The sequence below is a fragment of the Haliotis cracherodii genome, unplaced genomic scaffold (genome assembly GCF_022045235.1).
Source record: "Haliotis cracherodii isolate W230 unplaced genomic scaffold, xgHalCrac1.p SCAF_4, whole genome shotgun sequence".
NCBI classification, from domain to species: domain Eukaryota; kingdom Metazoa; phylum Mollusca; class Gastropoda; order Lepetellida; family Haliotidae; genus Haliotis; species Haliotis cracherodii.
The window spans coordinates 2,823,341-2,842,144 of record NW_027266297.1 but is presented as its reverse complement, the minus strand read 5'-3'; the positions used below and the strand labels follow the sequence as shown (position 1 = coordinate 2,842,144).

Sequence of the window (18,804 nt, the reverse complement as noted above, 5' to 3'; positions counted from 1 at the left end):
AGACATTGTCTAACCAGTGCTGTGACAGAGCTGCCACGGTCATAACGGCCTCATGTGAGGTCACATCCCGGAGACAGGACAACGCGTCCTGTCCCGTGTGTCCACCAGAACATTACAGAACCACTTGAGAGCAGCAGGAGCAGCAGGAATGGCGTCCAGTCATTAAACCCCCTTAGCGACAGGGGTTCCTTTTTGGCATGTTGTTCAGCAAAAGTCTGAGAAACTGGCACGAAATACATTGGTCCGACGGAAGCAGGTTCCTCCTCTATATCCCAAAAGGACGACATAATTTGAAGGCTCGTGAAGTTTCGGGACAACCCTTTGTAAGTGGAACATCCAGCCCAATCAACTTCAGAAACAAAAAGCAGACTCTTTCAACCTGAAAATCAGATTTACATCAGCAACCTCGGACAATGTCACAACATCCATCGCAACAATGTCCAATTCCTCTCCAACAACCTTCATGACTTCACTTAAAGAAACTTACTAAATGTGTCCAGTGCACATGGTTGTCTGGCCAGTGTTTCACAGCTATCACCAATGAGTACATCCATATTATTAGCAATTGAGATCCAATCTCCTATGTCCTGATGTGTCCAGATGCATGTAATGAATTGTCAAGTACAATGTCATGCTGGTTAAAATCCATAGCTGTGGTAGCCTGAGATTCCTTACACTTCTTTTCAACAATGATACCCAATCATTCTTTCCTGTACTGCAAGGTTAGATTAGTCTCAATTGCAACAGCAAGATGTGGATCAGCAGAGCAGACACATGTGGCCTGGTGGATATTTTCGACTTTCCTTAAAAAAATACGGAGTGGTAACACAAATGCAGGTTTTATTTAAGAACCTGGATAAATAAACAAAGGGTGTGTTACTCACAAGCGCACTAGCTATCAAGAAGCAATGGCAACTTTCAATGACAGCACACCCTGAATGAATGTTCTATCCCCTGGCTACCGAAGCAGATATTAAAAACATATTACACTTTTGACGGTTTTTATGAGGATTAAAAATCCCTTCATAGGTATAAAACGGAGGGGCGATAGTTTCGATGTATTGAAATCTTTTAACATCAAGAGTGAGTTTGAAAGTGTTGTTTAACTTAATTACAACTCGACTCTACACTTTGTAATATATCAAATATGGACTCAACTGGGGCCTGGTCACTTTCACCAGCGAGCTTGCAGCTACTTCTTTCAACAATGTAGAAGGTGATACGAATCATTTAGACGTTACTGCACATATATACGTGCATGACATTAACACGCACGCACACACACACACACGCACGCACGCACGCACGCACGCACGCACGCACACACACACACACAGCAGGCATATTTTATTTATTAGATGATACCACCAACATGACCTGATGACCGGGTGTTTCATTTCAACATTGGTCAACGTGGCGGGTGTCAGGAAACTCGGTGTGGTGGTGCTAGTGGAGTGGATACGGTGAAGAGGTCGACTATTTAAATATACTACCACCTCAGTCACCTCATGACATATGAATAGGACAACTCAAGAAATAGATGTGTATAGTTATATGAGGAGAGGTCGCTTAATACTGTCAGTGACAACACATCCTAGCTAAACGTTCTGCACGGGACCACCAAGCAACACCAGCATGAACTGAAAAAGATAAAACAAGCGTAGTTTGTTAACTGACATCTGCAAATCCAGAGCGAACTGGTTTGACGTATAATCTGCCTTTACAATTTCCAACCTGTCAAATATGAGACAGAATGGGATTCACAAGCGAGCACGCGGCGACTTCTTTCAACAATGTAGATGGTAATGTGTGTCTGTTCATATATCATTTCACATATATGGCAATGACAATTAATAAAAGTAGACAATTTGAACACCCAGGTTTTACAGCTATCACACTTTTAGTCGAAAAGTTTTTCTCACTCGTTGACGACCTGAATGTAACATGCGTGGTTACAGGAAGTGATCAAAGAGTAGTAAACAGAAATTATGAATAAGTAATATGTATTAAGTAAAATATCGCGAGTCAGAGAACAAAGGAATCAAGTTGCTGGATTTTATACGTTTGATTGCAACATAGCAACAAGAGAGAATTTATTGAATATATTGTCGTTAGTTGGAAAAAATAACAGTCAGAAATATTCCAACTATATGACAACAGCCTTTAAATAATTGAGACTGGACATCATGAGCATCGATCAACGCAATTTGGGTACGATGACATGCATCAACCATGTCAGCGAGTCTGACCACCTGATCCCGTTAGTCGCCTCTTACGACAAGCAGGTATTCATAGTCAGCGGTTAACCATCTATAGCCTACGGGACTGCGATCGTTAAATTTACCTCATGCTGAGGATCCTGTCATCACAATGCCGGAGTCCAGTCATCCATACCCGAGGTCCAGTCATCTTTACCCCAATATCCAGTCACGCTTTCCGCTTATAAGGCCATTAATCTCCAATTGCAATGCACACTGACTGCCATGGAGGATTTTTAATCGAATTTCGATATAACATTGAATATATATAGGGAAAGTTTGTTTTGAAATTGAACAACAGGAAAATACACCAATGTCTGGCAATGAAAGTAAGTGATATACGTGGGAAGAACGTATATTTTAAAGAAATCAAGCTCCAAAACACAACAGTTTGCAAGAGTGAGCTCTAACTAGAGGTGAAGGAAGATGAGGTAGAATGGTGTTTAACGTCGCATTCAAGATGGTTGCACTTATATATTGAGGTGTAAGCGCGCGCGCCTGTGTGTGTGTGTGCGTGTGCGTGTGCGTGTGCGTGTGCGTGTGCGTGTGCGTAAGCGTGGCTGCTTGTACGGCCAAGGCTGCCGATAAAAACACACAGAGCAGAAGAGCTGAAAGAAGGTGGGAAGTGCTGTGATGAACAGTTTTCTTTGAAGTATATTATGTAACTTGGTACATATGTACGTCTGTATCTACATGAGGGCTTTGGTTTCACACAATCTACATGTACCACAAGACGGACGCAATGGCATATGATGTAGCATGATATCCACTCAACACAAGTATATATCTACAGGGGCTAGATAATGATAAATATATCGCAGGATCTATGCATTACATTGTACCTATATGTAGGTACATGATGAAATGCCGTGTATTAAGCATATGTTGGTATATCACCGGCATGAAACACACTTCAAACAAACTTAGGCTTTTCTCACTATGGAGATCTATAACGAAGTAGCATGCGTTGTGTGAAGGCTCGTTTCTCGTGTCTCTGCCCTTTCTCAGAGATATTTGCAGCACATCAGGTAATATGCCCGGTGTAGTTAATTTCACCTGGAAGTAAAAGACAGAATGAACTTATGACATACTAACCAGCAACTTTATAGGATTTGTCCTTTTCAAGTATCTTTCTATGTACACTACCTACCTGATTTAGTGTAGCCCTTGGCGGTGTGATCAGTGCAGCATGTTTTGCATATGTTTTTTATTGGTGTCACCGGTGGGCAGGATAAGCTCATCTTTGCGTGAACAACCTGTGTCATCACTACTTGAGTTGTGATTCATAAACAAATGCTCATGACACAGTCGGAATTGTACAATGGACTATGCTAAAATGAAGTTTTTATTATTTTATATAATCATAGTATACAGGACAATATTATTAAGTGTTGCTGCACACACGATTACTCTGTTGTGATGCGATAATGCCACGAAATTAGTACAATCCTCAAGCGCTGGAAGAATTGTGCAACTGGTATTCGAGACTCGTGCTGTTTACTACTGAAATGTAACGTAGTGCTCCATATCCTGGTCTGTCAAGGTAATTGTGTGTTATTTGGTATAAAGGAAAACGTGCATAGCTTTGTCACTCGTGGTGAAGCGATACGCTTTATATAATGTATAAATAGACAATAGTATTTTTTTTGTTTAGAGTGAATGTAAATAATATTTCCTCACTGATACGTCGCCATGGCTGACCGCACGTGACCTGGACGGAAGATATCCTGCTACCACTGTTGCGATGTTAACCTCACAGCGAATCAATGAGTCACATGCATGACGTTGGAGGATTATGTAGGAAGTATTAATTGTTCATAGAAAGATGTTGATACGCAACCTTACTGTTTTACATTGTACCCCTAGATTGATCAAAACGTGTCGCCTTACATACATGCATAGAACACGTGTCTCATGAAGTCTCACGGCCCTACGTCTCGTCAGACAAGGATATGATGTATCTGAGGATATGTGATAGGGCAAATAAGTGACAGCAGGATATTGAAAACTTAACACGTCGTTTGTTGAGAGGAGAAATGTGTCTATTAATAATCAAGTTGTTTGAATCGAAAATGTCGACCCCCACGGGCCACCATTTAAAAATAAAGAAATACAATGTTGATGCTCAGAAGCAACATGTATCATGTAATATCTCATCATATAGAATTGGATAGGGATTGTTTAATTATGAACGTCGAGCCAATATCAACATATAGATCCAAACGTATGATAAAGGAATAAGTATCATCACATACCGAGATTCCTGACCAGGAAGACAGTGTTTTGACAACTTTCTTCCATTACTTATCGCTTTGGGCTTCCCTTATTAACTTTTACTCATTCAGGGAGAGAGAGAGAGAGAGTCCGGACATTTCCTCGAAGCCATGGGCGGCCATCTAGCCTAGCTGCTTATGTTTATTTGATACTTGTATATAACTGAACATTGGTCAATCTGTTTACCAAGTAAACGAAGATCAGTATCTCCTCAAGTGAACACACGGTGCGCTGATCCAGGTTGATGACTTTCTCATCTCTGTTGGAATAATATGTTTTAATGAACAACCACGCCCGCTGTCCATTTCAAGGCTTTTTGAAGGATGAAGTTTGTATGTGGCTTTTCCTCTGTTTTGAAACATCTTTGTAAATATAACTGATGATAGATATTTAGGTAAGGTTGAATTAATAAACTATATTTATATGAGTCTGCCTAAATGTATATGAAATGCTGAAGTTGTATTCCACCGATTCACGCCAAACGTACACACGTATAACCTCATGAAAACCGTTGGGCAAATATACAACAAAGCATAGCTTCGGAGTTGGTGGAATCAAATGCCCAACTATCAACCGTCAACTGTAATATTCAGAGTCAACTATAATATTCAGAGTAAGAAGCATGACGAAACGTCACGATCATGCAAATTATCATTAACTTGACTGGGGGTGATTATATTATGCTGCAGTGCAATATCGCCTGGACAGTAAAGTAACACCAGTTTAAATAATACCAGGTGTGAAATTCACCATACAGTAATCAGATTAGATTATTAAATACCTTAAAAACAACCAGTCTTCGAAATGAGCACCAGTCAGCACAGCATGGTATGCTTTTGATAATTATTTAGTCGGATAACACTCAGTTTACAAATTAGTTTGAATGGTCGGGTAGATATACAAACAAGCAAAGTCAGTATGTATAAGAACAGTCACTCAGACAATAATCAACTATTACATAACTCTCAGGATATGTATCTTTAGTAGTTTATAGTATTTATGGGATTTAAAAGAGAAGCTTTCTCTCAGCGTATCAACCACAGCGTATCAACAACTGTTGAATCTCACCAGCTCACCAGGCTGTTTGCAGACTGCAGACCATCATGTGAATGTTTCATCTCACCTCCCTGTATCTCGTCACAGATTCCTGCCCACCTGGACAGTTTGGGTACTCCTGCAGCTACTCCTGCAACTGTGGGACACCATGTTACGAGACAACAGGTGCTTGTTCTGGTGACTGTAACACTGAATGGAGGAAGGCAGGGGGCCTCTGCCAGAAACGTCAGTTCCACATACGTTTTACATTTCTGTGGAAAACCCCTCTTGGAACAACTAATTATAATAGGGTTTTATTTATATAACATCCATATACAATACATTTGTAATGCAAAAGACTGAGTGAGTTGGGTTTTAGTTTTCATTAATTTACCTTATCAACAGTAGAGCTTTTGACTTTCATCATGCATGTAACCCACGTTAACTTGATATGTATGTCAAAGTAGACACTATTTATGGATTACAACTTCTTTGATTACCGTAAAGACGACGTTTCGGTATAGATTCTCATACCGTTTTCAAGCAAAGATTTTATAACGTTGTCAAGCAAGACTGATATACAAGTAATGTAATAAGTAACAAGATATTTTCACAACGACATGACTCGCCTAATGTCGTCATCCTCAGTAAATGCATGTACTGCGATCTGTATGAAAGTTTGTGTGTGAGATGTTTAATGTACTACACAGAAAACATTGCACTGAACAAGTCAGCATCAACAACATCTGGTCAACATAGCAACTGGTACCCATCAAAGGCTGTGGACGGAGACAGTAACATAAATGGTGAGAGCAGAACCTGTTTCCACGCTGCTGGATCTCCGTCAGACTGGACTGTGGATCTGGGCCGGGACTACCAGCTGTATGACATCAGAATCTACAGCAGAGATAATTGTAGGTATCCAGTCACCATGATCTGTGGGAGAGTGATGCTAATCTGATTGTCAGAATAGTTATATGTAGATTGTATTGTACTCTCCATAGACTTCTAATCTTTTATCACAATGTATTCAAAATCACAATGTACACAAAGAAATAATATATTGATAATTATGTTACACATAAAGTAACACAATAATAGAAACACATTTATCAACATGTATAAACACTCTACATCAATTAATCAGCTTTTGCGCACATACAGTCTTATGTTTAAGAACACAATTACGTAGTCAACAAAAGACAAACAGACACCCAAATATGTGCAATAGGCTGGTAATGTTCTATCTATCCAGAATAACCATATTACAGGACATAATTTACTTTCACACTTGTGACCAAACTATAGCAATTAACGATGAATACACATACAAATTATCTTATTATAGTGTAGTATCATGGCGTGACCTTTCCGCGACATCGAATTCAGACGCATAGTCACAGTCACTGCTCACTCACTTGAGACATCATAGAGATGGAATGAAATAACTTTAACCACCAAAGAGTAGCATTATGTGGCACATGTAGAGTACAAATGGGAAAACTTTGAACTTGCCAGAAATATTGAGCTGGGCCTGGAGTTTCGAAACGATCTCAGCTACGATTAATCCTAACAACTTACGTTCAAAGATAAGATAACTTAAGTTTAAGATAAGATACAAGTTCGAAACTATCGCAAACCTGTCGCAGATTGCATAAAGATACGATAGCTAGAATAGGTCTTCAGCAACCCATGCTTGCCGTAAAAGGCGACTATGCTTGTCGTAAGAAGTGACTAACGGGATCGGGTGGTCAGGCTCGCTGACTTGGTTGATGGAAGTCATCGATCCCAATTGCGTAGATCGATGCTCATGATATCATTCACTGGATTTTCTGGTCCAGACTCGATTATTTACAGACCTCCGTCATATAGCTGGAATATTCTGAGTGCGGCGTAAAAAAAACAATCAATCAACCAACCAACCAATCAACCAACAAATCAAAGCCGCTGACGATAACAACAACATGGATAAGTGACACGGAATTCGCGATCACATTGTCTGTTTACACTGTTTAACACACAGCTTTATGAGTGAAATTCTATACAATCCTACATATGTCCTACGTTGAAGTTGATGTTTGGTTCTTATGACAAAAGATCCATGACTACCCGAATACAAATCGCACTCGTGTGCTATGCAAAGACATTTTTCAACCCAATAAATGTTATAATCAATAAGTGTAGTGTTACGACACTATAGCTATTAGAATTGAAATAATATGAAAAAAGACTCTTCACTATTTCCCCTTTAAATGAACCTCTCGCGAGCGCGCAGAAGTTTATGTGAACACATTGCGTACAAAGTCAAGGATGAACGTAAGGGACGTTATTCTAAATGACAATGTCAAGACGAGACCTTTGATCGAACAGCAGGCGTTCAGCATTTAAGATGCGTGTTCAAGTCTGATGTTTTGTGGTGTATACTGGGTCTATCTAGATCCATAAGTCTGTTCAAAACTTAAAAGTGACCATAATTTTCGTTCGCAAAGAGAGATAATTTAGGAATTGTCAAGTTTTGTTGTCTCATGAAACTCGCCACAAGTTAACGTGAACATACATATACTGAACCGCAAAAGAAATGTCACCATGGATAGATACATGTATATGAGAAACTTTATTTGTCCAAACACTGTAAACATACTTTGGGACATATTAAAAAGATGAAACTTGGCAAAATTGATCATCAAGGTTGACATTCAAGTGTCAAATGTTCTTAAAGTGAAATATAACACTAGTCTCTAAGAAAATGGCATCACAAGTCAGTATCTCGTGTGTCAGCCATGTGCATTGATGACTGCCGTGCAACGTCGATACGTGGGATGGATGAGGCGGTTGATGAAGGCCATAGGCACTTGAGCCCACACTCTGAGGAACGCCTGACGCAGTTCAGCTGCAGTTGTCGGCCTTGGTCGGACGTCATTCAGGCGTCTGAGAATAGTACTCTGCTCTACTGCTGATAGCGCCAATGCTTGTGCCAACTGAAGACGGTCCCGGCGATGACTTGGTGTCAGAATGGGTCCTCGGCGTGGCCTGTGACAGTGGAGGTAACTGCGTCAATCGTCGACGCATGGTGTCTGCACTAATGTGTCGTTAGTGTGTCCCCATGGTCTCTCGGGCAGTTTCCGCAGCAGTGACAAAGCGATCTTGAAGATGCTATCGCACAATCTGACGGTCCTGACGTCGGGTAGTGACCCTTGGTCCTCCACTACGTAGTCGGTCATCTGTAGTGTTGGTGGTCTGGTACCGTTGCTGGAGCCTGTATATGGTCAATACGTGGACTTGAAATGCACTGGCTACTTGTCGGGCGGTTTGTCCAGCTTACAATCGTCCAAGGGATTGGTGTCGCTGATTTCTTGTCAATCTTGGTATGTGGTAGCAATTCAATAACGAATGAATGTTATCCGATCTAGATGGATTTTTATTGGGCAAGAAATGGAGGAACGCGTGTGCATTTCAATTTGCACCGAACTCACGTGCATCGGTTTAGCATGGCCATTGCCGTGATGCGCTGGGGCGATCGGTTTTATTGTCATCTGCTTTGTTTTTGTAGCATTAAACTTCATTTTTCCGGACAAGGTAATGTTAAATTGTAGAAACTTTGACAAACATTACCAAGATATTTAAATGACAACTTTTCATGCAATGTTACTTGGGTGACGTTTCTTTTGCGGTTCAGTATATAATTATATTATAATGTAGCCCTTTTTCTAACATTTAACAGCTAATAAGCTGATATATCTGGTTACATTCAAATCTGGCCGAGGAGCGTAATACATTGTAAATTTGTCAAATCTATTCCAGAACGTAGTTCGATGATGTTTTGCTTGTCTGACAACATTGTCGTGGATCATTTACCAATATTTGTCCGATGACCCTATACTTTACAACGATTTTATTGTCTGAATGGTGTCAAGTATATATATGTTAAAACTAATCTACATTAAACGGGTAGATGTACACTTAAATATTAAATAGACCAAAATCAATTATTATTTCATAATTGGTTTATTGAATGCAAAATTCAAACATTATTGTTTTGAAAATGTCTATTTTATATTGATCAGTAAATTTCATAAATAAACGGATGTTGTGCCCTTAACCCTACAATGGTCTCAAGTCTACAATATTTATGAGTGGGCGGAGCTTATGTGATCACGTCACACTTGTTTCGAACGCACTGCATCCCACCTGAACACGGAAGTGCATCGGACTGCAGCATACAATTTATATGCCGGTGTCCCGGTATAAACTCTCCCCCCGGAGATTTTATACCGGTACAGATTCTCCCCCGGAGATATCTTTAATGTAAGGAAGGTTACTTTAAAAAAATAGATTATGAAATATGGTCATAATGAATTGATATTTCAGCATATTTTATTTGGTAACTGTACCTTCCATCCTAAAATAATTATAAGACATATATCATACCAAACACATTTGAATGAAATACAAATACATGTACGGTTACTGTTGTAACTGAATTCAGAAATCTTAGTAATCCTCGCAAACATTCGGTTTTAACCCTAACTACGTAAAAACGGCCAACATGTACACGCGCGCCTCCAGCTCAGGCTGTCCGTTATACTCTGATTTAAGATCTAAAATATATTCCTTAATACAGGCTACGATTTGAAAATGGTATCATTGGCTAGAATATCATGGTGCAACCAGGTTTCTGTTAAACACCCCTACACATACAAGTAACTAAATGTATATTTAGATAAATATATAACCCAGAAAAAATAAAGGAGAGAAAAAAATACATAAGAAATTAAAGTACATAAACAAATAAACATTAAAACCTAGAAGAATATGTAAAGCCAATGTGTAATGCTAAAGCACGAAGACACGATAGATAAACTGTACCAACATTTCAATGTTCCCCGATATGCATGCTTTACCTGGGTTACATACCGGTGACCTAAGTTAGAAATATTTGACTGATATAAATTCTTTAAACACGGTAATATCGCACATGCCTGGATTATCTTTTTTTCTCAAATGTGCTCCATTCAAGAAAATTATATAGAACTATGTATTTACTCTCCCCCAATGTATTTTGCTCTTTAATGTATTAAAGCTTTTTACACCTTACACATTTTAATTACAGATTCCTTTGTTTTGATTTTAATGCAAACAAACCAGGCTTTACAATGTATTTTGTTTCAACAGATTTTTATACATAAATATATGAATGGGGATTGACAAACAAGCTTTATTGGCTTATGTAAAAGCCGCAGCCCTTTAGGCTGAGTTTCCATGTGCGCGGTTTGCCACGCGGTTTGGGGCACGTTTAGGGAGGCGGTTGAAATGCTATATACAAAAACTTATGCTTAAAAGTTCGGCGACTTAGTTTCCATTGTGCGCGGTTTGGCGCGGTTTCACCAACTGCAAACCGCTAGTGGCTAGCGGTTGGTAAAACCGCGCAAATCGAAACAGTTCATTTATGATGTAGTACTTTCATTGGCGCGGTTAGGACCGCTCGGTTAAAAAAGTCGAACAGTGCTCGATTATCTTACACCGCGTGGTTAGCCCAGCGGTTCTACCCGAGCCAATGGTAATTTTACAGAATAAGGCCTCATGTTTTTTAAAAAAAATAACTGCATAGCGGTTTGACTAATCTATTACTCCATAAACTGTCGTGAAGTATTTATAAAGTATCAGGGGTCATTTCAACTTGCAACATGATTGACAGAGCGAGGATTGGGCTGTCTTCTCACCCGATTGACTGATATTACAACATCCACATGGTTTAGAATGGTACAATGAATGGTAAAGCATGCAAATTAATTACACTATTACGCGATATTTAATAAGAAAATATCATATCTCCGTTAAAACATAAAACCAAGATTTATGAGTCCACATATTGATATAAGACTTTATCACTGTTTTCAATTCCAAAATTTTAGATATATACTTCCGGACAGTTCAGTTCAAAATTCTTCAACCATTAATACATCACAGGATTTGTAGCTAGACGACGGGAATCTACAAACAGCTGAACACATTCTTACCACATACATTTCCTTATCTAGTATTTAGGTTTATCACAAAATACCACACAGACACTGCATACCATAAGCATTTAATACACCTAAAATTATTGAACTGCATGACGCGTCTGTATAACCCGGCACTCCATTGTTTACGGTACAATCATTATAACCTAAACAAAGCTGTAACTTCTTTGTTGAATAAGGAAACGATCATATTAAGGAATCCATGTGAAATGAACAAAGCGAACTGTATATTACAAAGTGGTGTTGAAAGATTGTGTATTTTTTAAGGCAAGAATGTTACAGTAGGACATGTAATCTCCTAGATTGTCAGTTTTCTTTTTGTCATTTTCTCTTTAAAATTAAATACTCGAAACATAAGATGAATATATTAAAAATAAAATAAAATTTAAAAGGTATATGGAAGTAATTTTTCTATATTTTTTCACACCAGTACGTCATAACAACACTGTTGTTGAGGTGCTGTATTATGAAGCATTTTGCGAAAACGAACATGAAACCGCAATCTGAACGAAGACATATTTAAGTAGCGTTTAATTTAAGTATCCTAAATAGTAATTATTTTTGTTTGTTTACTTGTTTTTCGGCGCACTCAGCAATATTTAAACCGCATTACGGCGGCCTGTAAATAATAGACTCTGGGCCAGACAATCCAGTTATTACCATCATGAACATGTATTTAAACCATTTGGATACGATGACAAGCATCAACCAAGTGAGCGAGCCTGACCAGCCGATCCTGCCGGTCGTCTCTTACGATAAGCATTGGATGCTGAATATTCTCACCAGAAATGTTTACTTTGGCTGAATACAAACCCTAAAGGCAATGTAAATAGTAGTGAATATAGTCCCCACCTAGACATTATATAGAGTAGTGATGTTTTATTAGGGATGAAGATGGACCCCATAGGTATTATAAATAGCAGTGATGTTTTATTGGGCCTAACATAGACCCCCATAGGCATTATAAACTTTAGCGATGTTTTATTGAGGATGTAGAGCGACCCCCATAGGCATATATAGTAGTGATGTTTTATTGGTGATGAAGATAGACCCCAAAGGCATAACATAAGATATTAGTTATGTTATATTTGGAGATGAAAACAGACCTCGTAGGCATTAGAAAAAGCAGTGTGATTTTTTGTTGGGATGAAGATAGACCACACAGGCATTAGAAAAAGCACTTAAGTTTTAATTCAAATGAAAACGAACCCCATAGGCAATAAACTTAATGGTGATGTTTTGTTAGGGGTAAAGATATATCCCACAGGTATTACTAGTTTTAGTCGGGATGAAGATAAACCCCACAGTCATTATATATAATAGTGATGTTGTATTGTGGACAAAGATAGACCAAGTAGGCATTATAAAAAGTACTAATGTTTTATTGGGGGTGTCGATAGACCCAAAAGGCGTTATAAATAGTAGTTATATCTTTGGGGGATGAAGATTCACCCCACAGGCTTTATAAATAGTAGTGATGTTTTATTGGGATGAAGAGATACCCCAAAGACATTATAGATAATAGTGATGGTATATTGGGTATGAAGACAGACCCCGCAAGCATTAACAACAGTAGTGATGTTTCAATAGGGATGAAGGGAGACCCTATAGGCAACGCAAATAGTAGTGTTGTTTTGTTGGGATGAAGATAGACCAATTAGGAATTAGAAAAAACCCACTGATGTTATATCTTGAATGAAAACGAACACCACAGACAATATACACACCAGTGACGTTTTGTTAGAGATGAAGATAGTTCCCATAGGCATTATAAATAGCACTGATGATTTATTCGGGATGAAGATGGACCCCAATAGGCATTATAAATAGTACTGATGTTTTATGGGGGATGGAGATAGTTCCCATAGGCATTATAAGTAGCACTGATGTTTTATTCGGGATGAAGATGGACCACAATATACATTATAAATAGTACTGATGTTTTATTAGGAGTGAAGATAGACCACACAGTCATAATATATGATAGTTATGTTTTATTAAGGATGACGATGGAGCCTACAGGCATTGAAAATATTATTAATGTTTTATTAAGGATGAAGATAGATATTATACTTGCTAGTGATGTTTGGATGAATATGGACCACATATGCATTAGAAAAAGCACTTATGTTTTATTTCGAATGAATATGGACCCCACGGGCAATATACATACTAGTGATGTTTTGTTGGTGATGAAGATAGACACCATGGACATTATAAATAGTAGTGATGTGTTCTTGGTGATGAAAAAAGACCCCATATATAGCCATTATTAATAATAGTGATGTTTTATTCGGGACGAAGAAAGACCCCATAGCCATTAAAAATAGCAAGGATGTTTTATTGGGGATCAAGATTCACCCAGTGGGCATTATAAATAGTACTGATGTTTTATTGGGATGAAGGTAGATCCCACATGCAATATAAATAGTTTTAACGTTTTATTTGGCTGACTATAGATCACATAGGCATTATAAGTAGTAGGTATGTTTTATGACTGAAGATTGACCCCCATAGGCATCATAAATAGCACTGATGTTTTTATTGGTAATGAAGATAGGTCCTACAGTCATTATAAATAGTAGTGATGTGTTTTCGGTGATGAAGTTAGACCCCATTGGCATTATTAATAATAATGATGTTTTATCGGGATGAATAAAGACCCCACAGGCATTATTAATAATAGTCATGATTTATTGGGATGGTGGTGTGTAATTGAGTGATAAATGTGCCAGTTACCATTCCCAACCTCACAATCTCTGTCTCTCACTCACTCTCACTCGCTCTCTCACATTCACTCTCTCACTCTTACTCTCTCACACTCTCTTCCTCACTCTCTCTCACGCTCTCTCACTATCGCTCTCTCTCACCTCTCCCTCACTCTCTCTCTCCCTCACTCTCTATCACTATCACGCTCACTTTCTCTCCCTCGCTCTCTCTCACTCACTCACTCTCACTCTCTCTCCCTCACTCTCTATCACTCTCACGCTCACTCTCTCTCATTCGCTCCCTCACTCACTCGGACTCTCTCTCACTCTTACTCTCACAATCTCTCTCACTCTCTTCCTCACTCTCTATATATCACTATCACGCTCACTCTCTCTCCCTCGCTCTCTCTCACTCACTCACTCTCTCTTCCTCACTCTCTATCACTCTCACGCTCACTCTCTCTCACTCGCTCCCTCACTCACTCTGACTCTTTCTCAATCTCTCTCTTTCTCCCTCACTCTCTCTCAAATAATATAATATCAATTTTATGCCAGTCAAATCACTGCAAGAATGGGTTGCACACATTGTTTCCATATGCACGTGGGAATTTAACTCGGGTCCGTTGTTTGACTTTCAACTATACATGCCCAACACTACAGCATCTGTGTAAATTAGTACAGGACAATAAAAGGGACATGTATTAATATTGGCTGTGACATGAAATGAAGATGTTATTAACACTAGAATTTACATTCATGGGTATTGCACTAAATTATGCATGTTCAAATGTGAAGAAAGAAAAACATGCTCTGCTCTTATTCGTATGGAGGAACTAAATATTTTGATGAAATTATTGATGATTAAAAACTTAACACTCGCTTTGAGTTTCCAAGACCAAATATGATCTATTGGACATTCATACAGTGTTTATGTATCTGCCTATGATTATACATGATCATGGTAATCATGTCAAGGTGGAAACTGTCTGTGTAGCTTTGTAGACATCCACTGACTCAAGGTATAAGTTGTTCCTGTATTCAGATATGGTGTAGAGCAGCAAATGGCACCACACAGCACAAAGAAACTTATGCAGATAGTTTAGTTTAAAATGACAAAAGAAATTGTTTTCAGTGAGAGCATTAAACACAAAGAAGCCTTTTTATAAATTTTATAAAATTATCATACAGGCTGTAAATAATCAAGTCTCGACCAGATAAAACAAGTATATTTGATGAAATATTATGGTACTACAGGTCAAGGTACAAAGACATGTAATGAATCAAGTCACTGAATCTAATCAACCGAATCAATTAAGTCTCTGACACCATGCATTGGTTCCTGGGGACCTATTCTTAACCAGGTAACATACAACAATTAATATTGAGTATTAGTGCCAGAAGTTTGGTAAACACAATCCATTTATTTCTGCAGAAAAAAATTAGTCAGGAAAAGAATCTTACATAATCCCAATGTAATTCCAACTAACTTGGCTAACTAATCCCTGGCTACCAAACATTGAATGATAACATGACATGAATAATCTACATAATACTCATCATTAATAATGATTCTGGAAAGTAAACCAAAATATAAACTTAAATACAAAATGCCTCTGTTAACATTTGTAACTATCATACAACCAAGACCCCCTAGACCATGTGCATTAACTTCCATGAATGAGACTGACAGTAAACATTACATTATAAAAGAAGGCGTTGAGAAAATAAACATCGAAAAAATGTGATAAGTATATCACAGGTTACATGCATGGAAACATCTGGGGTTGGATAAACTTACTCTGATTTTGGTAGAACATTTGAAACAAGACTCATCATAAGATGACAAATCCCCCTGGCCCCCGCAAATGAAAAAGGACAAATAATCAGGCTGTTACGTTAAGTCCATCTTGATGAGAGAACTTCTATCTAATCTGTCTGTCTGTATACACGGTATTGAACTATCAAAACTATACCAAGGAAACGGGATTCTATGCCAGGTACACATCACTATGAACAGAGTCAAAATCAAACTCTTGACATGGAAACAGAAAAAAAAAAAAAATTCAAAACGTCCCTAAATAGCAAAAGCCAGCAGTTGACAACCTGATCTTTGTGCCAGCATAGTTTCAAGAAAGAGATATGGTTCGGGAAAAAAAAACACGACTATAAACCGAGTCGAAGACAAACTTGTTGCCATGGAAACATGAAAACAAATTCTTAATAGCAAAAGTCTTCATCCCTAGTAGAGAAAGGCACCACTTCAGTCTTTGGTTAATAGATGTACCAGGTTTGGATGAAAAGTCTTTCACAGATTTCAAGTTGCAATGAAAATTGCCAGAAATCTGCAAGTAGCAAGAGGTACCACTTCAGGGTCTGTTTGGTATATCTGCAAAAAAATTTGTTGAAAGATATAGAACGTTTTTTTTCAGTTGTGCTCTGAAAAAGAAATCCACCCCCTTATGAGACTAAGTACAAAGTGTTTTCATGGAAATCGATGAAAGTAAAAAATGTCCAAAAATAGGAAATAGCAAAAGGAACATCTTCAAGATCTGTTTGATATATCTACCAAATTTAAAGATTTCAAGTAAGGCTCCAGAAACAAAATGATTACAGACGGACAGACAGACACGGCGTCAACTACCCCCCCCCCCCCCCCCCCCCCCCTGCATTATATGCTGTGGGGATATAAAGGGTAACAAGGTTTTGTAGAATATACCACAAGACACACAAGACATACTCATTGCACAATAAATTACACATAAAGAAGTTTCAGAGAAGTGAGACAAAGCATTATCACCCACAGATATGGTTTGCATTTTTGTGCAGTGATGAATAATCACTTACTGTGAACCCACACACAAAATACATGCGGTTAATGAAATAGAGAAAAGGTAAGACAATGAGGCATTGCTATATACACTCAATGGTCATAATATCTAAGAATATCCACATGTACAAATATATACCATCTCAGCACACATAGATAACTCATTGTATATCATGTGCCAAAATGGTATGACAATATGGCATAAAAGGCAAGCAAATTGGAATTACATTGATTCATATGCGCCACATTACAAATCTATGGACAGAAACAGGGCAAAAATAGTTCTCATTTGAGGAAGTTGACGAAAATTACAACCACAACAATAGTGCAAAGTTATCAAAGTAAGTAATCGGTGTTTAATGACATCTACCTTAAAATAGGATTTCAGCTTAAGAAATCAAATGCAAAAAGAGGTAAACAAATACTAAAACTGATTGGCTACTCTGCAATCGCAGGTGGAAGGCATAACTGCCAGGCCACAAGGGCTGACGAACGTTACACTTTCTTAAACACAATATACTAATTGTGACAAGTTGGTTGTCATGAAACTTCCATAACATAATCAACAACCGGAAATGTCTCCTCGTGACGATAAAATCCATATACCCATAAATAGTCTAGTTGACACAAATGTCCTGTATATCACTACGAAACAAAGTTTTACAGATCCTTATTATTCTTCAGAACCCATAGCAATGTGAACAGTTGAGGAAGACAGCTAGAATGTCTAGAATGATTTGAGTCCTAATTGCCTGATCCCTGAATAATAAACATTGTACTAGGCGCCATTTGGTTTTTCCTTTTTCTGGGACAACATGTTAATTTACTCCCTGGAATTTTATCAGGGTTTCTGAAAAAGAAGAAGATATTGTTGCATCGTATAGTTGACCATTTTTTTGCCACACGCAGAGATTGCTTTGCACTCGCATATAACAGGTACAGAAAGATGTATAGTGTAAATAGGGAGCTTGGTGACAAGAGGTTTTTCCTGTGTTGGGTATGAAAGTTATAGCAAGACATGTCAATGTTTCGATCAGGGCTACTGTGCATCACTGAATGTTCCGGAGATAGTCGATTTGGGTTGACACTGTAATTCGCATAACTTTCGATCTGTCCGAATTCGAGGCTCGCAAATACAGTACAGTACAATCTTCAAAGACACATAAACTACATATTTTATACCTGATGTGCAGAGTGTGAGTGACACATCGTATCATGCAATGACAGCCGAGACAGCGATGCGTTAGACGTCAACCAGCTTTGCGGAAGATCGTGTCACGTGCATACATAAGCCACGCCCACTCATGAATATTGTGGACTAAAGGCTATTGTAGGTTAAGGGCACAACAAACGTTTTCTGTGAACATATATTGGAATGTGAATTTTGGACATTGTTCAAACTATGCTACTTTATGACGACATTTAAAACCCGAACGAGCATGGGAACTTATTTATTATTTGATTTTTCGATACAAAAATCTGCGCTAAACTTTTGCTGTCAAAATTTCAATAAATTGTTGTATTTAATGGTAAACATCAATATGCCGTAAATCACCTGTTTTTTTAAACTGCAATTTTTTAACAGACAATTTCTAATCACGGAATTTCACTCAAATAGTTGCGTGTTAAATAGTGAGACTCGTCTATGTCATCATGAATTCCGTGTCACTTCTCCATGT

General features: G+C 38.2%; 1 pseudogene; it reads left to right on the top strand.

The window, feature by feature from the left end:
* Window positions 1-18,804, top strand: part of LOC139478375 (multiple epidermal growth factor-like domains protein 11) — a 34,845-nt pseudogene that overhangs the window by 3,663 nt on the left and 12,378 nt on the right.